Genomic DNA, 22,815 nt, shown 5'->3' on the forward strand with positions numbered 1-22,815 from the left:
CAGAAAGCAATTTATTGTTTATATTTACATCTTTCTTTTAACAAATTGATAGATTAATAGTAAAAAGTAAGAAAAATTTAACTTAATTATTGTTAATGTACATAAGTACATTAGATAATGGAAAGAACCAAATCGTGTTCTAAAAGAATTTGAGTCTGGCATCAGCATGATTATTTTGTGCAGTCCGTGATTTTTTTAGGTTACTGAAGGTTTTGACCAATCGATAAAAGGGGCCATAGATTTCAGTCCTGTCAGTTTCTACAGAGCTATGAATGTACAATCAATTCCCGTAAGAAATGGAGGGAATCATACTTGGATGTAAATATAATAGTTTTAAAAAGTAGAATTCTTAAATTGAGTGCCAAATTATATGGTCTGATGGTTTAACCTAATAAAAAGACATACTAATATATAAAGAAAATAAACTATTTATGAAGTAAGTATTGCCCTTCATAAGAAGTGTTTTATATTATTTTTTATGCTCCATAGAACTTCATAAATTTACTAAAATTATTTATGCATTTGTGTATTTAATAAATCTACTAAAATTATTAATGTATTTGTTTCAATATCTTCATATGAATATATTAATTTAATATACTTACAGGTTTATTTTAAATAAAAGAAAAAAATTATACCGTTATTTCATTAATTCTCGCGGATCAAGTAAAATTCATAGTTTTATGGAAACACAATTTCTTAGCCAAGGATTCTTTTAAATCAATGTAATTAGTTGCCCTTCAATAAACAGTTATTTTCTTTAATCAATTCAAATCATCAATGAAATCTTCGAAAATTAATATTTAACAAAAATTGAAGAAATCACAGTAAGCTTAGTAAGCTTGAACCCAGATAGACACATCGGGGGAAACCTTTTTCCTAAAACGTCAAGGATTGCGCGGCTTACAACACTTGCAACCTTTTATGCTGAAAATAAACAGAAACGGGTACAATATGGCGGACCGAGAGAGAAAGCGCTAAGCAGCGTTACCACCGCAATATCTATGGATTTAGTGTCTCCATTAGGTAGAGCCATCAGGACAATCTGCAATCCCATCATCAAAGTGGATGGTACCGTAATGCCGAGAGCCGCGTTTCTAAACACCCTGTTGGCTCGCCTTTGCCACGCGCTTGTTGAAGGCTTTGCTGTGGTTTGAAAAGTCTTCTCGTCCACCAGTGATCCGATATTTCCCGATTTTCCTAAAAGATTTTTTTGTTTTTGAAAACTCGCGATTGCAAAAACCGTTTTAGGATTATGGATTGCCAAAGTAGTGTGCTTTATTTCTGTTTGGTATGAAAGGCTCGGTTGTATTTGTACTGTCGTAAGTTGTAAAAATCCTTGTTTCGTAGATTTTTTTGGATTGTCTTAATGACTGTTTCGACGAAAACTTTGTGTGCTGGATTTTTATTTTTTCTCATCAAAAAGCTAGATATTCACAGGATAATGCCGCCAAGAATTACTCAATAATCTCCATTACTCTATCCTGGTTCTATCGGGTTTTTAATTTATAACATAAACATTATGATTGAAATGTTACATTTAGTTTAAATTTGAGAACTGAACCATCGTCTCATAAGAATGTATGCGGCACAATAAAATAAGCACATATACGTAACGTATTGGTAATTGTGAGTATCTGCTTTATAAGAACCTTGGGTATTGGAATTATGGCTATACACATGAACTCTAAGGCATGTGAAGCAATAGAGTTGCAGCTGGGTAAATCGTTGCCTTTAAAGTATAAGTTTTTAATCTTTCATTGCACATTAGGTAGATTGTTGGTCTTGACCTTTTGTGAATATAAACCTGATATGGCTTTAGTTAAATATCCGCCAGCAACAAACATGGAAGAACCTTTCACAGAGAAATTGACATGATACAGAAATTTAAAGATGATCTGGATAAAATGGACTCCAAAAACCTGGAAGTCTTATCTAAACAGGAAAATAAAATGAAATACACTATTTCAGAAATCACAGAGAGCATTGCTGGTCTTAAAAAGCCACTGAACTCTGATGATGTCATCCTGTTTTCTGCCTACAAATCAAGAAATACTGAATTGAAAAGATTACCCCCCAAAGTCACAATTTCCTTTCCAAGATTTACCCCTCTTAAGATTAAAAGAAAAAACAGCTTCATCAACTGTTTGGTTCTCTGTTGGACTTTTCTTTCAAAATAGAAGAACATGGAAACAAAATGGATTCTCCCAGTGCTGGGTCTTTTTCCCTGGACAAACCATTCATTGATGTACCACGGATCGTCACAGATATAAACACCAAATGTAGATAATTAAACAGTGTCCTGTCTGAGTGATGACGAGATGTGGACGTGTGGTAATGACAACATCATGAGACTCTACAACTGCCGGGCGGAGTTGAATATAACCAAGTCAAGGAAAGTTCCATGGGACATAGCAGTGACAATTAATGGTGATTTAATTTATACTGACAGAGATGATAGAGCAGTGAACATAGTGAAAAATACAGAGATACAGACAGTGATCAGAGTTTAGGGATGGAAACCTTACCGTGTCTGTAGCACATCCTCTGGTGACCTCTTGACTGTCATGAACAGTGATGATTATAATCAAGTTAAAGTCGTACGCTACTCAGGCTTCAAAGAAAAGCAATCTATTCAATTGAATGACAACGGAAAACCTCTTTTTTCATCTGGTCGTTTCATAAAATACATTTGTGAGAACAGAAGCCTAGATGTCTGTGTTTCGGACAGTTGGGCCGGTGCAATTGTTGTTGTAAGTCAGACCGGGAAACTCCGGTTTTTCTACACAGGCCCTCCATCTACTACCAAGAAATCTTTTAATCCACGTGGCATCACAACAGACAGCCAGAGAAAAAACCTGGCAGCAGACTGGGACACGAATCGTATCCACATACTTGATCAGGACGGAAAGTTTCTCCGTTTTATTGATACTAATTTCCATTTACAGAGTCTGTTGGGTATTTGTGTGGACTCTAAAGACAATATCTGTGTAGCTGAAAACATAACAGGTAAAGTGAAGATAATCACGTACTACCAGTAAAAAGAAGTGTGCTACATGTAAAACACTTTTATTCTAGTATGGCAAGAAGTAGATACGACATAAATGATTAATCAAATATCTATACCTGAAAAGAGTATATTAATGGGTTAAAAAAACCGTGTTTATTTCGTATATTTTTAATTGTGTTTCATATGCATGCATGTTTCACGCTTATTTGTATTATTAATGCATACATGTTCACAAAGTTCACACAACAGATCTAGTGAATTTTGTTGAACTTACATTTAATATGATGTACCATGATCATGATTTTTGTGATTGTATCGTTATACTTAAAACATTTAATTAAAGAAAATATGTTATTATCAATACTAATTAAGGTTTATTGTTTATTTAAGATATATGCATATACTTTGAGTTAAAGAATTGATATACTTTTCAAATATTTTGTTGAAATTCACATAAAGTGCTGCTATCGTGAAAGTTGACAAAACAATCTATTCGTATCCTATATCCTGTATCCTGCATCCTATCCTGCAATTAGGAGGTATCCTATCGTATCCTTTCCCTTACCATTCAAATTAAGGAATAAGTTAGAGTAAGATAAAGCAAAGTTAAAAGTAATGATTGTTTTATTAACGAATTATTGACTTATTTTATAATCAACATAAAAAAAATAAAACTTATTTACCTGTGCAGAGGTAAAATTAAATCGGACGCCGAGTGTATGCAAACGCATAAACAAACAGGTAAGTGAATTATTTTTGTTTTCAATAAATTGAGGTATTATAAGACATAAAAAGCAGATGAAGACATTTTTTCTTTATTGTTTAAACAACCATTTCTATTATTTTTTTCTTTTTTATCTAATAATCAAGTAAGCTTGTTTAACTTTTTATTACATATTTGATAAGGTTAACGTATGTTTACATTTATCTAATTTTCGCTTTGCAAAATTATTCTGAAATTTATATTTAAAGGTGGCTCTATACACCCACAGTTTATTCCAATTTTCAATAGAAGACAACAAAACATATACTTATCAAATAAAATCATGATAGGGATACTATAGGTATTTTTAAAGAATTTTTTAGTGTTTTTTCGTGTTTTTGTAAAATAATTTTTAAAAACTTAACTATTAACAAATCAAAGAATTTTTTCGTCAGATGATGGATATTTCCTTCGGACACCTTAAAAAATATAACACTTCTTAAGGTGGCTCTATACACCCACAGTTTATTCCAATTTTCAATAGAAGACAACAAAACATATACTTATAGAAAATTAAAATGATGATAGGGATACTTTAGGTACTTTTAAAGAATTTTTTAATGTTTTTTCGTGTTTTTGTAAAATAATTTTTAAAAACTTAACTATTAACAAATTCAAAGAATTTTTTTTGTCAGATAATGGATATTTCCTTCGGACACCTTAAAAAATATAACACTTCTTAAGGTATCTCTATACACCCACAGTTTATTCCAATTTTCAATAGAAGACAACAAAACATATACTTATCGAAAATTAAAATGATGATAGGGATACTTTAGGTACTTTTAATGAATTTTTTAATGTTTTTTCGTGTTTTTGTAAAATAATTTTTAAAAACTTAACTATTAACAAATTCAAAGAATTTTTTTGTCAGATGATGGATATTTCCTTCGGACACCTTAAAAAATATAACACTTCTTAAGGTGGCTCTATACACCCACAGTTTATTCCAATTTTCAATAGAAGACAACAAAACATATATTTATCGAAAATTAAAATGATGATAGGGATACTTTAGGTACTTTTAAAGAGTTTTTTAATGTTTTTTCGTGTTTTTGTAAAATAATTTTTAAAAACTTAACTATTAACAAATTCAAAAAAAAATTTTGTCGGATGATGGATATTTCCTTCGAACACCTTAAAAAAATATAACACTTCTTTACATTCAAAAATGTTGTTATTGCAATTTTTTTTAATATTTCCCCAAAACATAATTTTTCATATTTTCTTAATCTGTTGACAAATCATCTGAAAAAGCTGCTTGATGTTATAAAAATGTATTTTGATAAATGTGCCCAACAAAAATTGAATGAAAATAATTGCAAATAAACATAAAAAATATTTTAAATTTTATTTGGTGTGAAATTTCCTCTGAAAGAGTTATCCTTCCTTGGTCCCACGGCCCAAACACCTTGGGGAATTTTCATTTCTGAGTTGAAGAAAATTTCCTAAATACCATGTTGGAATAATAAATACATACATATTTCATTATAGGCCTATATAAGTAAATATATTCGCTTTAATGCAAAACTAAGTCAAATAAATAAAGGGGAAAATTAACTAATAGGAGTTATGTATCCCAACCTGAGAGAAATTCAAAGCCACCCTCCCATCCTCTTAAGGTAGTAAGGAACATCTGTCGATATTAATGTAGATTAAAATATTATGATTGAATTCTTATTTAAATCCATTCATTACTTTCCAAATGAAAGCTGCATACTTTGATACTACAGTAAATAAGAACACATTGTGTGAAAATAGCAACGACACGCTGCAGCTATTTAATATTTGGCATATTAAATGTACACACACATAATTATGGCATAAAGTTGGATCACATGATTTATTTATTTTAATAACACAATTCTGAAAAGGACGAGTGCACTTATGGGCCCCGGTGAAAAGTGAAAAAATGAAGAATCAAATTAAGCATATTTTTTTCCTTAACATTATCTATTGATATCTATTCCATAAGAATTAACAAGTTTTAGCGCTGAAATTATTGTTTATGAAAAGCACGAAGCTTTAAAACATAGTAGGGGTCAGCAGACATTCGTGATTTTGTATAGTAAATCGAGGACAGGCATTCATTTTAAAGCCTTTGTTTACTGTCAGCCTAACCGAGTACAAACTTGTGGAAAAGACAATATACGCATTATACATTTAGTAAACTCCTGTGAAAGTAAGAAGATTGTACTCGGTTAGGCTGGTACCTAAAAAATGAAAAACGTATGAAAATTTCAGGGTTTTTCCTATAGCAAGCGAAATCTATTACCTGCGTGACCCATGTTTGAACTCACGCATGGAATAAATTATTTCAAACAATCACGTGGTTTCTATCCAGGTAAACTTTTGTCAAATGTGCTCACTGTAAAACATTGACACGTTTTAGATCGCTTTCCTTCATCTTTGTATGGTCAGGAATATTTGTTTGTCACTATGGTAATATGCAACTTCAAAGCTTCATTCGATTTTTTTTTCAGACGTAAAATAATGCATAAAGTATAATTCAGCAAACGCGCCAATCGATCCACCAACAGAGCAATGTTGATTTAAATGTCTCCTCCCTCTGATTTAAATAGACACAATTCAAGTAGGTTCGGTTCGATTTTTCCGGATTTAGATTATTTATAGGCATTTAAAAATCCTCAATTTTTTTAATTGTATTCTAATTTTGGTAAACTTAAGCGTGCATATAAATCAGAAGTATCCATGAGTGCTTAACTATTATGAGAAAAAAGCAATTTGATGATATTTTCTACATATAAACGGCACTGAAAAAGGGCCCATTCTCTATAGCTTAAGTGCACTTGTTCTTTAAACTTTCCGCTGTACGTGTCGTCTTTAACTGGTATTTAACACACGAGCAATTCTTTATATAGCCTTGCTAATAACCCGGTTCTTTAGAACCAGGTGACACAAACATGTATTCGAATGAAAACCTTATATATCCGGATAATTAATTCATTATTATACCAAGTAGAAATTGATTTCTGTCTAATTTGTCCCTCAAACGAAAGAAATCATATATACTTTCACCGGTTTAGAATATTCTTTCACAGTATTCAACCAAAAAATACGTTTTATAAAATTTTGGAAAGTTAAATTTTTTATTGTCCTCAACGAGATTCGAACTCATGATTTCCAGATTTGAAGTGAACCTACTACCCCACTGCGCTACGCTGTAAGATGTCGCTGATGGGAAAGAAACTAGACTATTTTAAAAACTATTCTTGATTGTATTGTTTATTTCGATAAATGATACGACACAACGTGAAGGTGTCACATACCACATTACTTGTTAAGTAATGAATTTTCCAATTAAATTAAATCTATTCATTTAACAAATTTTCAAAAGAGCGGTCCCCATATAATTCGCCTCAGTTTAAATCAGCCAGTACCGGAATTGCATTCTTCCAGATTTACTTTTTTGCGTACTGCATCATCAAAAAGTGGTGTATAGAGCCACCTTAAGAAAAATATGTCCCATCTAAATAAAAATAAAGTAGTAATAATGAAATAGAACACAGTACATGTAAGTGTATGTGTGTAAAACGAAAACTGTAAACATCATTTACGCACGAGGGTATTTAACTAAATCACAATATATATAAGGATTACGTTTACCCAGGATTTGTGATTTCAAGAAATATTTTTACAAAGTTCAATATCTGAAGTCCAAAGTTGTTTTAAAAACACAAAATAACAACGTTATTAACAAATATCGATATTGATATCCATGATTTGTTTAGTTGAGGAAGATATGCTCCGACAAAGGTAGATTAATATTAAAACAGAGGAAATTCGGACTATTTTTTTCATTTTCTTTTTTTCTCTTAAAACTTTCTGTTCCAATGTAATTGCAGAAGTTAAGTGTCTATATGTTTTTTCATATCATTTTACATATTTCATTGTTGTATCTACTGACTGACACGCAATTGGAAAAATCTTTAAAATACATAAAATCGATTCAAGATAAAATAACTCGAAATTTTGATCATTGACCTTATATAATGTTAATGTCAACATAATACAGACAACGAAAACAGTTTTAGGCAGTCAATGGTTTGGAGCTCCTATTAGTCAGTTTTTTGTAAAACTCGATCAAAAATGGGTAAAATTTTGGAAATTAATAGAGGAATTTCGGACTAAATTAAACTTAAATTATGAGCTTAAAACGGATTCAGTCAAATATAAAATTAGTTTTATCATTTCCCAACCTACAAATTGTTTTATTATTTCTTATTATTACAAAATAAAGAAAACATTGAAAATGGTGGATAATTTTGACAATTTTTCCAAAAAACATTCAGAGGCCACTAAAGCAGAAAAAGTAGGTCATTGACCTAGTTATTTGAAAGTGAAAAATAGCACCACAATAGTGGGGCTAATTGAACAATAAGTAGTTTTTCGTTCCTATTAGTGGATTTTTTTCGCCCCTGAGTAAACGTAATCCTTAATATTAGGTTGCCTCTAATAGATTTTTTTTTTTAAAATTAAACCCTTGAAAACATAATCCACTGAGTACATTTGTATTATACTTTTTTGATATTTTATTATATTATAGCACAAACTTCAAAAACTACATTGAGATGCAACCATATATTTTCTTATAACTTAAATCTTCTTTAAAATGAAATGTGCTGATAAAAAACAGTGTTCAAATTCAAAAGTCTAAAGGGAAATTACAAAACAGGAGCAGAGCAAACACGGACCCCCCCCCCCCCCCCCCCAAAAGTTGAGGTACGATCAGGTGCCATGTAGGAGTGAGCATCTTCTTCAGATCGGTCACACCCGCCGTGTGCTCTTTGTCTAATCAGGTAAAAACGGGAAAGTCTCTCGACAATTAGGTGATTAATTATAGTCTAACAAATAGAATGATAAACGTCAGTCAGCATGCGACCCAGTGGAACATTGTATTTGCTGACAAGGTCGTTGTATCGACCAAAGAACTTAAGAAAAGATGACTTCAAACGAGACTAATGATAGTCTAGTTTTATCAACTTGTTTGTCACTAGCTTGCATCGCCTTAGAAACTGTTCATACAAAGATCATGCCGTTGCGTATCTAACTAATTAACTAAGAGACACAATTTCCATGTGCATGGGATGAAGGTAAATTGCTACATAAGTAAGGGAAGCTGACTATAGAAAAATTGAAGCCATCACGTTTATCATAAAGTTTTGTTGTTTGGCTATCATCAATGTCCGTTTCTTGTAAAATATCCAAATATGAAACTTATGACGCATACTCTGTGGTAAGTGTTTTTATTATCAATAAATTATAATATTTACATTTGCAAATGTTTCCTTATATGAACCTATTGAATAGCGAAAACAATTCTGTTTGATGGGTCAATAGGTCACTAGTGGCCGAATTACATGGCGCATTAATATCTTCATGTAAAGTACTACTTTTCATGTAAACAAATATAAAGTAGGTCACATTAATAACAGTTATTGCAATGCTATTTATACTGTTCTTTTGCAGTATATTACAATTGTTTTTGCATTTAAAAAAATTTCTGCAATAAAAACATTAAACTGTGTGATGTTGTTCAATTAAGTTGCCCGTTTACTTTTTCACTGTACATGTACATGAAAATGGCAGAATATGGAGAATTTGAAGTAAATGGAGAAGACATAACAGATGAGTTATTTTTGCTGTTTGACAACAAAATTATAGAAAAATCCTGATCTTTCTAACTTGGAGGCTATTTTTGATAAGTCTGTAATATCTTAGATGTGTAAAGAGCTAGAAAAGCCAGCTTTAACTTGCCTCCCAAAGCCAGAGACCCCTTCTCAGGCTGCTGAACCAAGAAGATTCCGTTCTTTCACAGAAAATGATTTACAGGAATTTCAAGATTCAAGGCTATCATGTTCAACTAAGAAAAATTCAAAATGGGGCATTTAACTATTTCAAGGTAAGCAATATAACTATTAAAATGTGGGACTTTTAGCGTGGGTCAGGGGGTGGAGATGGGGCAACATCTCTTTTATGCACAAATAAATCAAAACAGAAAGCAGTGGCTGTTTGTAGGATATCTTTAATTTCATATTGGTATACAGAGGTTTACAATGAGCCCTTGGAGTTTGAAACCGTCCCTTCTGATATTCTTGCAATTTTTTTGCGTAAGTTCTACTGTGAGGCCAAACCGAAGAAAACTTCTTCACGAAAGGAGAAACATTTACATGTTCAAGCGGAACATTATCACAAGAACACATTAAAAAACTTGCGGTCAGCATTAAATCGTCACCTGTAAGACCTGGGTCGAAATATAGATATTGTTAGGGATAAAGAGTTTAAATCTGCTAACCATACTCTTGATGGAATGATGAAAGTGATGACCAAAGCAGGAGCATCGCGTGCTACCCAACACAAATCGGTTATTACTTCAGATGATTTGAAAAAAAAATTACTCATACTTTCAAGCTGCTTGATTCTCCCCCTAGTGTTACGGCAGTAAGTGTGGTTCAATCTCTCTGTTCATCTTGTATCTCGGGGTTTGAAATTTCATCACTAACTCCGTTAAGATTCGTTCAATTTTCTTTTGATGAAGATGATAAAGAATACGTTGTTCTTCGCCATGAAACTCAGCAGAAGAATTTTCAAGGAGGCCTCAGCAGTGATGAAGCTCCTTCTGATAAGAGAATTTATGCTGTTCCAGAGTGTCCTACCTGCACTTCGGCTTCTTTTGTCTAAAACCGATCAACACGCGACACACTTTTTCAATGCTTGTGTTTCTCCATCTTCTTGCGACACGTGGTATTCTGACCAGCCTCTCCAAAAGCAATCATGCAGAGGATTCATGCGAGATATATGTAAATCTGCGGAATGCCAAATCACTTATACTCCCCACTGTTTAAGAGCCATGGCTATTTCTTCCATGAATGATGCAGGATTCCAAGATAGGCACATCATGTTTACAAGAACTAACGACAATACAGTTTTTAGTTTTAGTTTTTTTAGTTTTTAGAATAACTCTTTACTGGCAAAACATTTGAAAAGCTAATATTTCAAATGACTTTATAGTTACATTTCTTATTATCACAATATATGAAAATTATGAGTGTCCATTTTTTGGAAATTGAAAGTTCCATCGTAAAAATCAGAACTGATTTTTCTTGTTCTTTAAGCATTTAAGCGTAAGTTTTTTTAAAATGTTGTAACTGTTTTGGACAAAATAGGATGCCATACCAATATAAAAATCCAGGCAAAGCCGAGCATTTTATATATCAATCGATATTTTAAAATAATTTGAAACTATGCGAGTTATTTTTCAATTTTTCATGCACATTAGCGACATCAGAATTTGTATGTCTTTCTACTGGAATATCATGTATCTGACATTGTACCCCTTCTGGAAAAAGTACTTCTCCATTCTTCTACAGTGCCAACACCTCCGGGGCAAAGTACTGGCCACAATGTCTCTCAAATGCATAGTATACCCGAGTGCCAAATCAGGCGTCACCTGTAATAAAGATAAATATTGCCTCTGATGAATGCTGAAATTTCAACCTTCTTTCAGACACACACGTCCAGCACTCTACCACTCGATCTAATAAAACAATTAACCCATGGTTGTATCCTGAAGAAATGCCATATACTTGAATCTGTCAAATAAAAGCTCAAAATCAACTCTGAACATCTTCTCTAAGAGCAACGAAAAATGTTATTAATGCGACCGGGTAATCTAAACGATAAATGTATAGTGCTTCATTTAATTCAACATTAAGCAGCATGATGATCGTAACAAAAGTTAATAATAAAGAATGACATTTCCCGTCTCACATCCATGAATATAATTCGCTAACCAAAGATTTACATAGAGTTGTAGTTTATCTGAATTACACATAATTAACTTCTGCAGAAGATGATGTTTGTTGAGAAAAACAAGGTGTGTGATTATTACACAAGTTACACAAGACTAGATTCTTACAGAAACATTTATTCTCATGCTGTTCTCAGGATCTCAATTTTCAAGCTGGTTTAAAGCTGGAGAATGCATCATTATGGGGAACGTGTGTGTCGTCACCTACAATAAGTTATTTCATATGATTTAATGCACTTCATACTGGTTATATTTAATTGTTTTAGATTCTTACCAGAACTAGGCACCCTTCTAAAATTAATCATATTTAAATGAATCTTGATATTTTCATCTTCATGAGTTAGGCGTTTCAAAATGCAAGTAAATGTGAATTAATTAACTTATTTCGATAATTCAAAACAATGTTTTGTAAATTCATGATGTAAATTACTGTAAAAGTATTATATTTGGCGTGTACAATATTTGGCGGAAATAAGTTTTTGAACAAGTTGGCGTGGATTTGAATTAGCGTATTCCTGAATGTGAATATTCTTATACATTTATGCATGGCATTTAGCGGCTACTTGATTTAGCGGAAGCCGCATTCCACCAAAAGCGCTAAAAAGAATACACAGCTAAATGTAATACGTTTACAGTAACAAGTATTTAGGAAATTAAAAATATGAATCAGATGTATTCAATTAATTAATATCTTCTGATGTAGCTACGATAGTTTCAATTACTGTTTGGTGCTGACAGAAAACAACGAAATTCGTTTTAAAAGCATCGTTTTGTCAGATGATAAATGCACACTATTAGTTAAACGAAGTCATAGTATTTTTTTTTTTAATCAATATAACTAATTAATTGACGTACGTGTCAGAGTGCCCTGTCTGTCTATATATCTGTAGACACACACTTTGTTGTTGTACCGTGATCCGACCCAGAGACGGTGAGTGTTGACATCATAACTCAAGCTCCATGGTATACCGTTTTCTTGTGTATTTGTCAATAGAAATGATAGGAAGTGACCGTCTCTGTTTAACATATGTACTGTTTTGGTTGTAACATCACACACCAAGATATGTGACAGCGCGTCAGTACATATTCCACATGGCCGTAGTGCTGATCCCGATGGATGTCCCGAATAAGTAAAACGATGTCTTCCTCCACGCCCTGTTACCACTATAGCTGCATAGTCAGACACCACGACATCCCCATTGTTGTTCTCTGTTATATAGTGAGGTTCTCTGTATAGTTCAAGTCTTGAATTGTCACACTGTATTGTGTGTGTCGGCTGACCACTCTGATCGTACCGCGTTACCTTGCCAGTGCTGAGATTTACTTTGCACATCCCGACCAGTAGATCATCAGTTGACGGGGACCAGTACACACACCGTGGTCTCCATTTAGAATATGCGCTGTCAACTAATATGGTAGCTGATTCCATGTCCTTTGATAGTTTGTTAATGTTATAATTCCTATCAATGTAAATTAGATCACTTTTACCGTTCACTGTGCATGGTCCAATTCCAGTTATTGTGTCACATTTCAATACACTTTCCCGACGATGTAAACGTTCACCTTTTGCATTTGTCAAGATGAGATTGTCTCCATCACATATCCAAATCCGGTCTTCCGTCACAGGTGAAATGTGACAACAACGATGAAAATCTTTCATTATAAAAGAAAAGATCAATTCTGGAGGAGAACACAATTTCAACCGACAGGTATTTTTTTCCTTTGATTCTGTTGTCTCTGTGTTGGGATATTCACTCAGTGACTCTACCATATCAGAAGTGGTTGGAGTCATATCTAGAAACACAAGAAATGAATCGTTATGGTGTTGAATATAGTAAAACATACATAACTGTTCTTGGTGTCATTTTTAATATTTGATTAAGTATCAATTTTTTAAAGTACTCAACATCAAACAGGTAAATACATCTTTTGATAGTTTAGAAGGGTATGTATAGAATCATTCTTATTACGATTGCCATATTCTGCATTTACACCTTTTGATATAGCAACTTTATGAGTATATCGAACAAAGCGTCCCGAAAATAAAACACACGGGTAAGTAAAGGCAATTCCGAGTTTAATGACCGTCAAAATTATGATCAATTTAAACATTATTTATTTTTTTGAAAACAGCGCTGAATACTAATATCAGTAAATATGTTCGCCAGGATATTATTTTTCTATTTCGGAATCGAGTCGATCTTTGAAGCTGCCGTGCCATGGTATCACGTGACAGTTAAAAATAGATCACTTTTTTACCTAAAAAAGTTTCAAAAAGTATAACACTACCCCGAAGTTCATTTGTATGTATGATGCAATAATTCGATCGGTAATTAGTTCATGTTTATAAGTATTACTGCTAGAATCCTATTGTTAATCGCATTAAATAATTATTGTCATTATTTATCGGATACCTCCTCAACTTCCTCAATTTCATTGAAAATACAACGTAATTTTTATTTAACACAACGCAGAACAGGATTCTAGCAGCACTTTTCAAGTATTTTAGGTCATATGCTTTTGATATTTGCCAAATTCAATTTTCATAATATTCTGGGTAGTGTTACACTTTTGCCTTTTTTGTACACACGGACAGAGGAAAGGCTGGTCAAGCCATATACATGTCTAGATATGTATTAAATAAGTCTTATTTCGGCATTGATTACACGATTTGTCTCCCGACATTTATCTTCTCTTTTTTAAACATGCATGTGACGTCATCAATGATAATTATACGTAATAGAGAGAAATCGAAGATACATTCATTTAGAAGAGTTTCTAGTGACATTTAACGCATGTAGTTTTTAAAATTTAAACCAGAGATATAGTGAAAATTGACATGTTTCTGATTAAAACATGACATCATGCTGCTTATTCTGACGTCATATTAATCAGACGAATGTTTACTCGATCGATCGCTGAGAATTACCTTATCATACCAGCCAACATTTGTATGGGTGCTTATTGATAAAATGAAAATAGCATTATAAATAACATTTAATTGTAATTAAAAATAAAAATAACTTCACTCACCTATTAAAGCATTTTTTCTGGTGATATACCTGTAAACAACAACTGTGTTGCTGTTCCGTGATCCGACCCAGAGACGGTGACTGCTCATATCATAACTCAGGCTTCGTGGTGAGAATATCCCTGATGGTCTTTTCAGTAGATGTGACAGGAACTGACCATTCCTGTCTAACATCTGTACTGTGTTGGTTCTAACATCACACACCAGGATACGTGACAGGGCATCAGTGCATACTCCTCGTGGCTCCAGCACTGATCCTGGTGGATGTCCTCTGTAGGAGAAGCGATGTCTTCCTCCACGCTCTGTCACCACTACAGCACCAGATGAAGAAAGAGATACACAGTCAGACACAACGACATCCCCATTGTTGTTGTCCGTTATATAGCAAGGTTCTGTATAGTTTTCGACCTCTGTGGTCGACTTGTATTGTTTGTGTCAGTTTTCCGGTTTTGGTGTACCGGGTTACCTTGCCTATTCCTGTAAACTCTGTATACTTTCTATACATTGTGACCAAAAGATCCCCCGTGGACTTAGACCAGTACACACATATAGGTTCCCATAAAGAGTCTGGTTTTGGTATAAATGTGGAGGTTGTTTGCACATCCTTTGACAGTTTCTTGATATTATAAAGTTTATCTATATAAATCAATTCACTCTCATTGTTCACTGTGTGTGCCCCATATACATTACTACAAAAATCATGCATATTACGTAGAGTAAAACCTTCTGTGTTTGTCAAAATGAGATTGCTCCATAGATCACTGACCCAGACCTGGTCTGAAGTCACACAGGAGAGGTGATAACAACGATCAACACCTGTCACGGTGAGAGACTGATGAAACTTAGGAGAAGACATTGTTTTCAGCAGACACTGGTTTCCTACGCGTCGGTTTCCTCTCTCTTTGATTTGGATTGAACTCAGTGACTCAATCAAATCACCCTTGTTAATAGACTCCGCCACGGATAGCCTGCAGGTGTGGAGTGTAAGATTTATCTGGGGGAGGGCTGTCTTTATGGATGAGAGGAATTGTAGCGGATTGATTGCTGACTGTTCATAATTGTGTACATATCTCTGGAGGCTGGACATATGTGTATTCATTTCTTTCTTTTGTGTTAAACATCTGTGTTTGAAATCAACATTAAATGAGCTTTCACTAATAAGAATCTTCATTTTTTGGGCCTTTTTGCACATTTCTGATTGACAGAGGGATAATTCTGTTAGAAATCTTCTGAAATCATGTTTGACTTCTATCAGGAGAATGGGTCTGTAAAAGAGAGCCTCACTTCTGATGGTATGAAGTATTGTTCTGTGTTCTTGTCGCTTTGTTTCAAATGCTGTTTCAATATCTGATGGTATGTGTATTTTATTCGTATGGACGTTGTCAATGAGTTCACATATATCCTTCTCTTGTGTTTGAATGTAGTTCAATTTCTTGCGGTATGTTACAACATTATGGTCTATTGTTTTGAGATTTTTGAAATGGTTCTCTTTACACTGGAGGCACAGATCACATGGACACGATGCACAATAGTACTCTGTGTCCCCCGGACACTTTGAGCACCTGTGTGCTTTATACGGGGTGCTTGATGTGTCCATGATGGCCGTCAATTTGTCAAACTCAGAAAATGTTTACTGAAGATAGAAATGTAAAATCATAGGAAATAAACTATAAAAGAAAGAGTAAATTGAACTATCTGTCAATTTGAAATTAATTCAATATGTTTGGATAAGTTTCCTTTAATAAAATAAATGACAAAATCATTAAATATTTCTTTTGTCATTTTAGATGCATTTAAAAAATAGTCTAAATAGTTATTTATATACGGGTTTCTTACATAAAATACTACTATATATTTTTTGTAGTATTTAGCATGCAAACAAGCGACTGGCCAGAGTAAAACTGTCTGAGGTCTAAAATTGGCTAAAAATAAGATTGATACATGTATATGACATTACGATGCTTATGCAAACCTCAATCTTATAATAAGAGTTTTGGAATATGATGTAACAAAAATAGACCGATATCTACTTTTAATTTCATATTAGTTTGTATGCATTTTAAAGAAACGGTGAAAAATTGTCTGAAGACAAACAGAGTATTTATCTTATAAATCAGTGGATACATTTACAATCAAAAGAATAAAGAATAGTAATTTGAAGCATTTTTAAACGTTGACATTTACAAAGGATTTTAAACGAAAATACAAATATTTGAAATGATTGTGATATTTTTTTAATTTGAACAAATCCCGATTGAAAAAAAGAAAATATCTCAATCAGAGAATTAAAAGTTTTCAATAATAAGTAAATGCTGATAAGTGATATAGATTACATGGCTATTGAATAGATAAACAAATTAACTTCCAAACATTTTAGAATCCATCTATACTTTTGATAAAGTAATACATTGCATGAATCTTATTATTTTATTATCGGAATTGGATCAAAAATAAGATTTTCGATTTTTCATAATTTTGATTTAATTTCATTATATGGCAATCATTTAATGTGAAAGACAGTTTATTTGTAGATTTCCTTTATTGTATATGTTTATGTAAAAGAATTGTTTATTTCTTTTAAGCACTGAATGCCTATATTAGGATGTCATCGGTCCTGTAACACACCAAGCGGTGCATACACATTATCTAACCGCGCCAACGCGCTGTATTCTATTTGTCTGCACCTCTTGGTGTGTTACAGGACCGTCGACATCCAAAATTAGGCATTCAATGCTTAAAGAAATAAACAATTCTTGATTTTCATTTTCATATACATATATTTGACCGTCGTTGACATTTATTTGAATATGATTGTATAATGCATTTGTACTGAGTAAACTGTATATCTCATTTCATTGATGTAATACAAGAAAGCAGGGTCACAGAAAGCACGAAATAGGCTTAATTTATGAAAATAAAACATAAACTATATGTTACCTTTTGCAACAATCCTGTGTGTATTTCCAAAACAAAGCAAAAATAAAGGTATTTAAGGCTGTGTTTGGGGTAACTAGTAAACAAAGCCCTCTTCAAATAAAAAAGAAAGACCGAGCCCGCGAAATTTAATAAACCAGATAAAACCAATAGTGACTGGTACGTTAGCTGAACATCTTAGGAATGTTTATTGGCCATCATTCCTACACCTAGGAGTAGTGCTATAAGATAACGTGTTATAAAGAGAGAACATTTGCATATATTAGGTAGATAATATTCAGTTTCATATCTTGAGTATTTTGTATAGGTTTATAGATTTCCATTAAATAAAACAATGTTTATCATATCAACTTTTTTTGATAATACAGTTTCGTTTGCCCAATTAACGAATACTACGGGAAGGTATATCCGATTTATCCTGATACATACAAATGAAATGAAAGCAAACTAGAAAGTTATTTACCTTTAGCAAACATTTACCCCTAATATGAAGTTTTCTAATTCTACCAGCTTAGTTTTCACATTTTATCATTCGAACAGGTTTGATAAAAAATGCATTTACGTATTGAATTTGACTTCCCCAAGATATTCGTTGGACTTTGTCCCACTTATCTCTTTATGTTCTTTGTGTTTGTAGAGACCAAGTACCTTTAGGTGTGCTTTTTCATTTGTATCAATATCTTATAGCAAACATGTTATTGGTTCCGTATTTCTCAGATTAAGTAAGATGTATATTGAGCTCTAAGAGCAAATGGAGTATGAAGAAATATTATTTGGTACTATTGCAATCAAAGTCAGATATGTTTAAATGAACTAGAAATACAAAATATTACCTGACGTTCTTTTTTTCATTTTTATTTTTCGTTTACTTCATTATTCCAAGTTCCCACTTTATCTCTATAATCTCACTTTTGTTTATTTGAATGCATGGCCACATGTCTGCAAATCTGTCTGTCTGTCAGTATGTCTGTCAACCACTTACCTCTCTTCCCAATTTCTCTTATCTTTTTATCACGGTAACAACTCTCTCTCTCTCTCTCTCTCTCTCTCTCTCTCTCTGTCTGTCTCTCTCTCTCGCAAAGCCTTGAGAAAGAAAATATATATACATGTTATACTGGAAAAACTTGAAGCTTATAAAGTGATTTTCAAAGTCTCGTAGTACATCGTTTGACCATTTTATGACCGTACGGTTACTGGAAAAGTAGGCCGGGCCTATTTAAAACAGGTGTTATTTACCTGGAGTGACCAGGATCCGTCGAGGTGCTAATTTCTATACAAAGTGACATACACAGAACGTAAACAATATTGAAAATATGCTAGTTGTGTATAAATCCATCGGTTAAAAATTTGATTACAAATAAATTAAATTCATTTTATCTTAATATTTTTCTTGATTTGACCTATAATTCATTTGAGGAAAAATTACTTCTATAATTTAAGTCCTTTTGACTGTCATCACTATGTAGAACTCTTAAGAAAATTAATTTTCTTATTTTTATATTATTTCTGGAGTTTTATAACTAGCTGATATTATATATAATTGATGTAATGTTATTCTGTAAGAGTCTGGACAAATCGTCTTCCATTATTCTCGCTGTAATAGGCGAACTTTAAACTGACTAGATTTTCTGACCTTTTTGTGATCGACTTCGGCCGATCACTGTTGTGTCCATATGAGGCATCCGGCAAATGCTTCAACGTGCGCACACATTCCGCTTGCATAAGTAGTTCTTATAAAAACTTGAAGTTTGGTTTAGTATTTATATAACATTCTACTCAGTTTTATTTCAATTCATTTACCTTAAGAGATGCAAACATACATAAAATACAGTTCGACCGGTTAATTCAAGAATGCACATTTTGTCTCACGCGTAAGAATTTCGATCGAAAGATTCATTCAGTAATGCAGCTGACCTCGATGAACTGACCTCAATCATAAGAAGATGCTCCATGAACTGACCTTGATCTATTGATGTTGCATAATAGTAGCTAGGAATACGGCTTGATTTATAAACAAGGTTACGTTATAATGCGACCTCAATAGCAAGTTATGATGGCATTCAATGTTTTTCAGTCGCATTAAATTATTTTAATACAACTCTTTCTTTGTATACGTGTTAATGCTCTTTGAAGAGCCATACTCAGTATTCTGAAGAAGAAGAAGAAGAAGAAGAAGAAGAAGAAGAAGAAGAAGAAGAAGAAGAAGGTACATTAACATTTAATAATTACGTTAAAAATATAAAACTAGACAAGGAGTTTACGAACGGCTTTCCCCAAATTTATTTCAAAATTAAATTTGTTGACGGTTTATAATGATGAAATTATGGTGTGCAGATTCAAAATATTCTATATTTAGTAAAAATACAGTACTTTTTTAAATTATTTTACATCAAACTGATCGTGTTGATTGCTTCTAGCTATCAATTTATCATTATTGCCGATCATTCCTTTAAAAGGAATACTTGTTAAACTTTACCATTCCAAACTATTTGATATTTCTTACAGTGATTGCTCGTACGGTATTTACAACGTGGTATAATAATGTCTAATAGACTATTAGTTGAACATTGTGTTCAAGTCAACGAAAACGCATGGTCGACATTCTTCGAGGAATTTGTGCCGGTTTTTATGTCGTGAAAGAATAAATACCTTGTACTGCTTCTACAGAAACGTTTCCTTTTTTCTCTGGGACATTCTATTTCATTATAAGCATTAAATTCCCTCTTATTCATTTCCAAAAACTAATACGTTTTGATGTATGTTACTTTGGACATATTTCTCTTTGTGATGCGATCATGCAGTGTTAAAGTACCGATGTTCATATGTTCAATTGCAAAGAAATAAAAAAAACCTACGACATATTTGCGGTAGATAAAAAGGGGATGATGCTCACAAGTTAATTGAACCGTTATTTGCTATCAACACACCCGGTCTCGGTGTCCAGCTGAAACGCTTGGTCAAACCTGTCAATCAAGGCTCAGGCTATTGTTTCTTGCTTGATTGACAAGCGGTATGTTATTGATCTCAATCGAGGTAAGGGAAATGGCTTAAAATTTGGTCTTTAAATCCTTCCACTTTTAGGATATCAAACATTAATGTAGGAGATCAGATATTCTTCTCTGCTTATTGCATGTCTTTTTTACAGTTGTATTCATACCTGATTTTTCGTTTCTTTATGTGTTTGTGTGGGTTTCCTCTTTTTGATATGTTTTAATCTTTTTCATTTAATATTAAAACAAAGAAAATAAAAATCCCAAGAGGATTCGATTTAAAAACTGGATTGTTAAATTCTTGTCGTATAACTTCTCTAATGACATTATTGTTTCCCTGGGTGTTGAATTATTAAAATTGATATTGATGTTTACAGATCCCTGCCCTTATCCCAATAAAGAGTTTTTTTACGAAAATGGCCAATATCAACAACAACAGACAGACGGCGGCCACACAGACAGGGTACAGTCCAGGTAAAGTCTGAAAGGATTGTCCTTGTTGTCAGGTCTTTGACATGGAGCAAGCAGTAGCATTGTTTTTCATTTCAGAGTGAAAGGGTTAGATGCCACATGTTGATAAGAATGTTTTGTACATTCATTGTTCTACTTTGAAAATACAAAAAGGTGTACAAACATTAGGCGATTCCTTGTATTATTATAGCTATGAACTACACTCTTTATTTCATTATTTCCAGGCGTGACATTATATTTCTGCCTTTATTGTTTACAGATTCCTTTACAGAGACGTCATTTATCAACAACAACAGACAGACGGCGGCCTCATAGACAGGGTACAGTCCAGGAAAAGTCGGAAAGGATTGTCCTTGTTGTCAGGTCTTTTAATTTGGAGCAGGCAGTGACAGCGTTTTTCAGAGTGAAAGGGTTAGATAAACATGTTGAAAGAAATGTTTTGTACGTTTATTTTTTCTACTGTAAATGAAAGAAAAAAGATACATTAAAACACAAACAGTGGGGCAGTTCAACCCTCGCTCTCATTTCTTGAATGTTACGAGTATGTGAAAATATATTAAGGAAAAAAAATTATTTGGAAAGGTGAATTTGATTTGCAAACTTTAAACATGTTTTTAGTTATTGTTTCTAGATGTATTTTTTTTTTATTGTAAACAAAGGTTGAATATATGTATCATTTTATGAAATATTCACTATCTCACTTCTCACATACTCACATTTTCATCCCATATTGTAATATAAAATAAAGAGTAGGGTAGTTGCTTGTGATAGTTATGCCTAAGCAGTAAAACTGCAATCCATGGAAAAACAAAACAAACAAACAAACCAAAGGAAAAAAAAACACCAAAAAAACGAAAAACATAAGAAATGTTTTATTGATGCATTATTGTAAACATGTTAGTTCTAAACTGCCAGATGATTAATAAAATCATTCCAAGGAGACCATGTTGTCCCGAAACAAGTAAACTAAATTTATAATTGAAATGATGTAACTTAAAAGTCTCTGTGAAGGGTGAAGTATGAATAAACTGCGTGCAAGTATAATGTGGTAATTAATTAAGTAGATAAGCGACTGGCCTTCGCAGGTGGCCATGCTTGAAATAATTTGTTAAAACTTGTGTCAAATAGCAGAATCCACCTGGCTGGGTGGAGAGGTAGTTGCTTACGAACTTGATTATTTGTGGGGATCAGGAGTGCTTGTACTGTGGTACATGATTAAAGCTTAAATTCCTTACAATGAAATGCATGATGTAATGTGGTGAACCGAGGTGAACAATGCAGCTTGTAAATTAGGGAGTGCTTAAATTATTGATGTTGATAGTGCTGCAATAAGTCTTTGGGTGACACGAGAAAAAACATCTTATGGGTCATAAGTGATGATTGCGAAGCTAAAAGATGAATGCTATATGCTTGCCAGGATTTGAGATGATGATAAAATATTTCTGAAGCTGATATTGGGCAAAAATTTTTTTGATGAGGTCCACAAAGTGGTAGGATAAACTAGTGCTTAATGCTACTTCCTGACAACTACGATGAAATATTAGAACTTGTAAAATGATCATTGCGATGATATACTATATTGAAACCTGCCTGCAGGAGGCCCTAGATGTTTATAATTGATTGATGCTAAGTATGCCTATGAGGTAAAAAAAAAATTGTGCCATCCACAAGCAGAATTTGGTCTAACACACAAATGTGCCTCTGTTTCTACGAAACGCTTCATTTAATCACGACCATTTGCCTTCGACTGAATTCATGAAACAGACTTAAGTTAGTTGTAATGGG

At 33.0% G+C, this 22,815-nt stretch overlaps 1 long non-coding RNA gene and 1 pseudogene across 1 annotated transcript; one reads left to right on the plus strand and one right to left on the minus strand.

The window, feature by feature from the left end:
• Nucleotides 1–9,807: 9,807 nt before the first annotated feature.
• LOC128159682 (uncharacterized) lies at nt 9,808–17,688 on the minus strand (annotated as a pseudogene).
• Nucleotides 17,689–20,488: 2,800 nt separating this feature from the next.
• LOC128159696 (uncharacterized) lies at nt 20,489–21,660 on the plus strand. The gene is made up of 3 exons (XR_008240172.1): nt 20,489–20,602; nt 20,937–21,033; nt 21,290–21,660. It is a non-coding gene; the product is annotated as an uncharacterized LOC128159696 (long non-coding RNA).
• Nucleotides 21,661–22,815: the final 1,155 nt, after the last annotated feature.

This window comes from Crassostrea angulata, chromosome 8, assembly GCF_025612915.1.
Source record: "Crassostrea angulata isolate pt1a10 chromosome 8, ASM2561291v2, whole genome shotgun sequence".
NCBI classification, from domain to species: domain Eukaryota; kingdom Metazoa; phylum Mollusca; class Bivalvia; order Ostreida; family Ostreidae; genus Magallana; species Magallana angulata.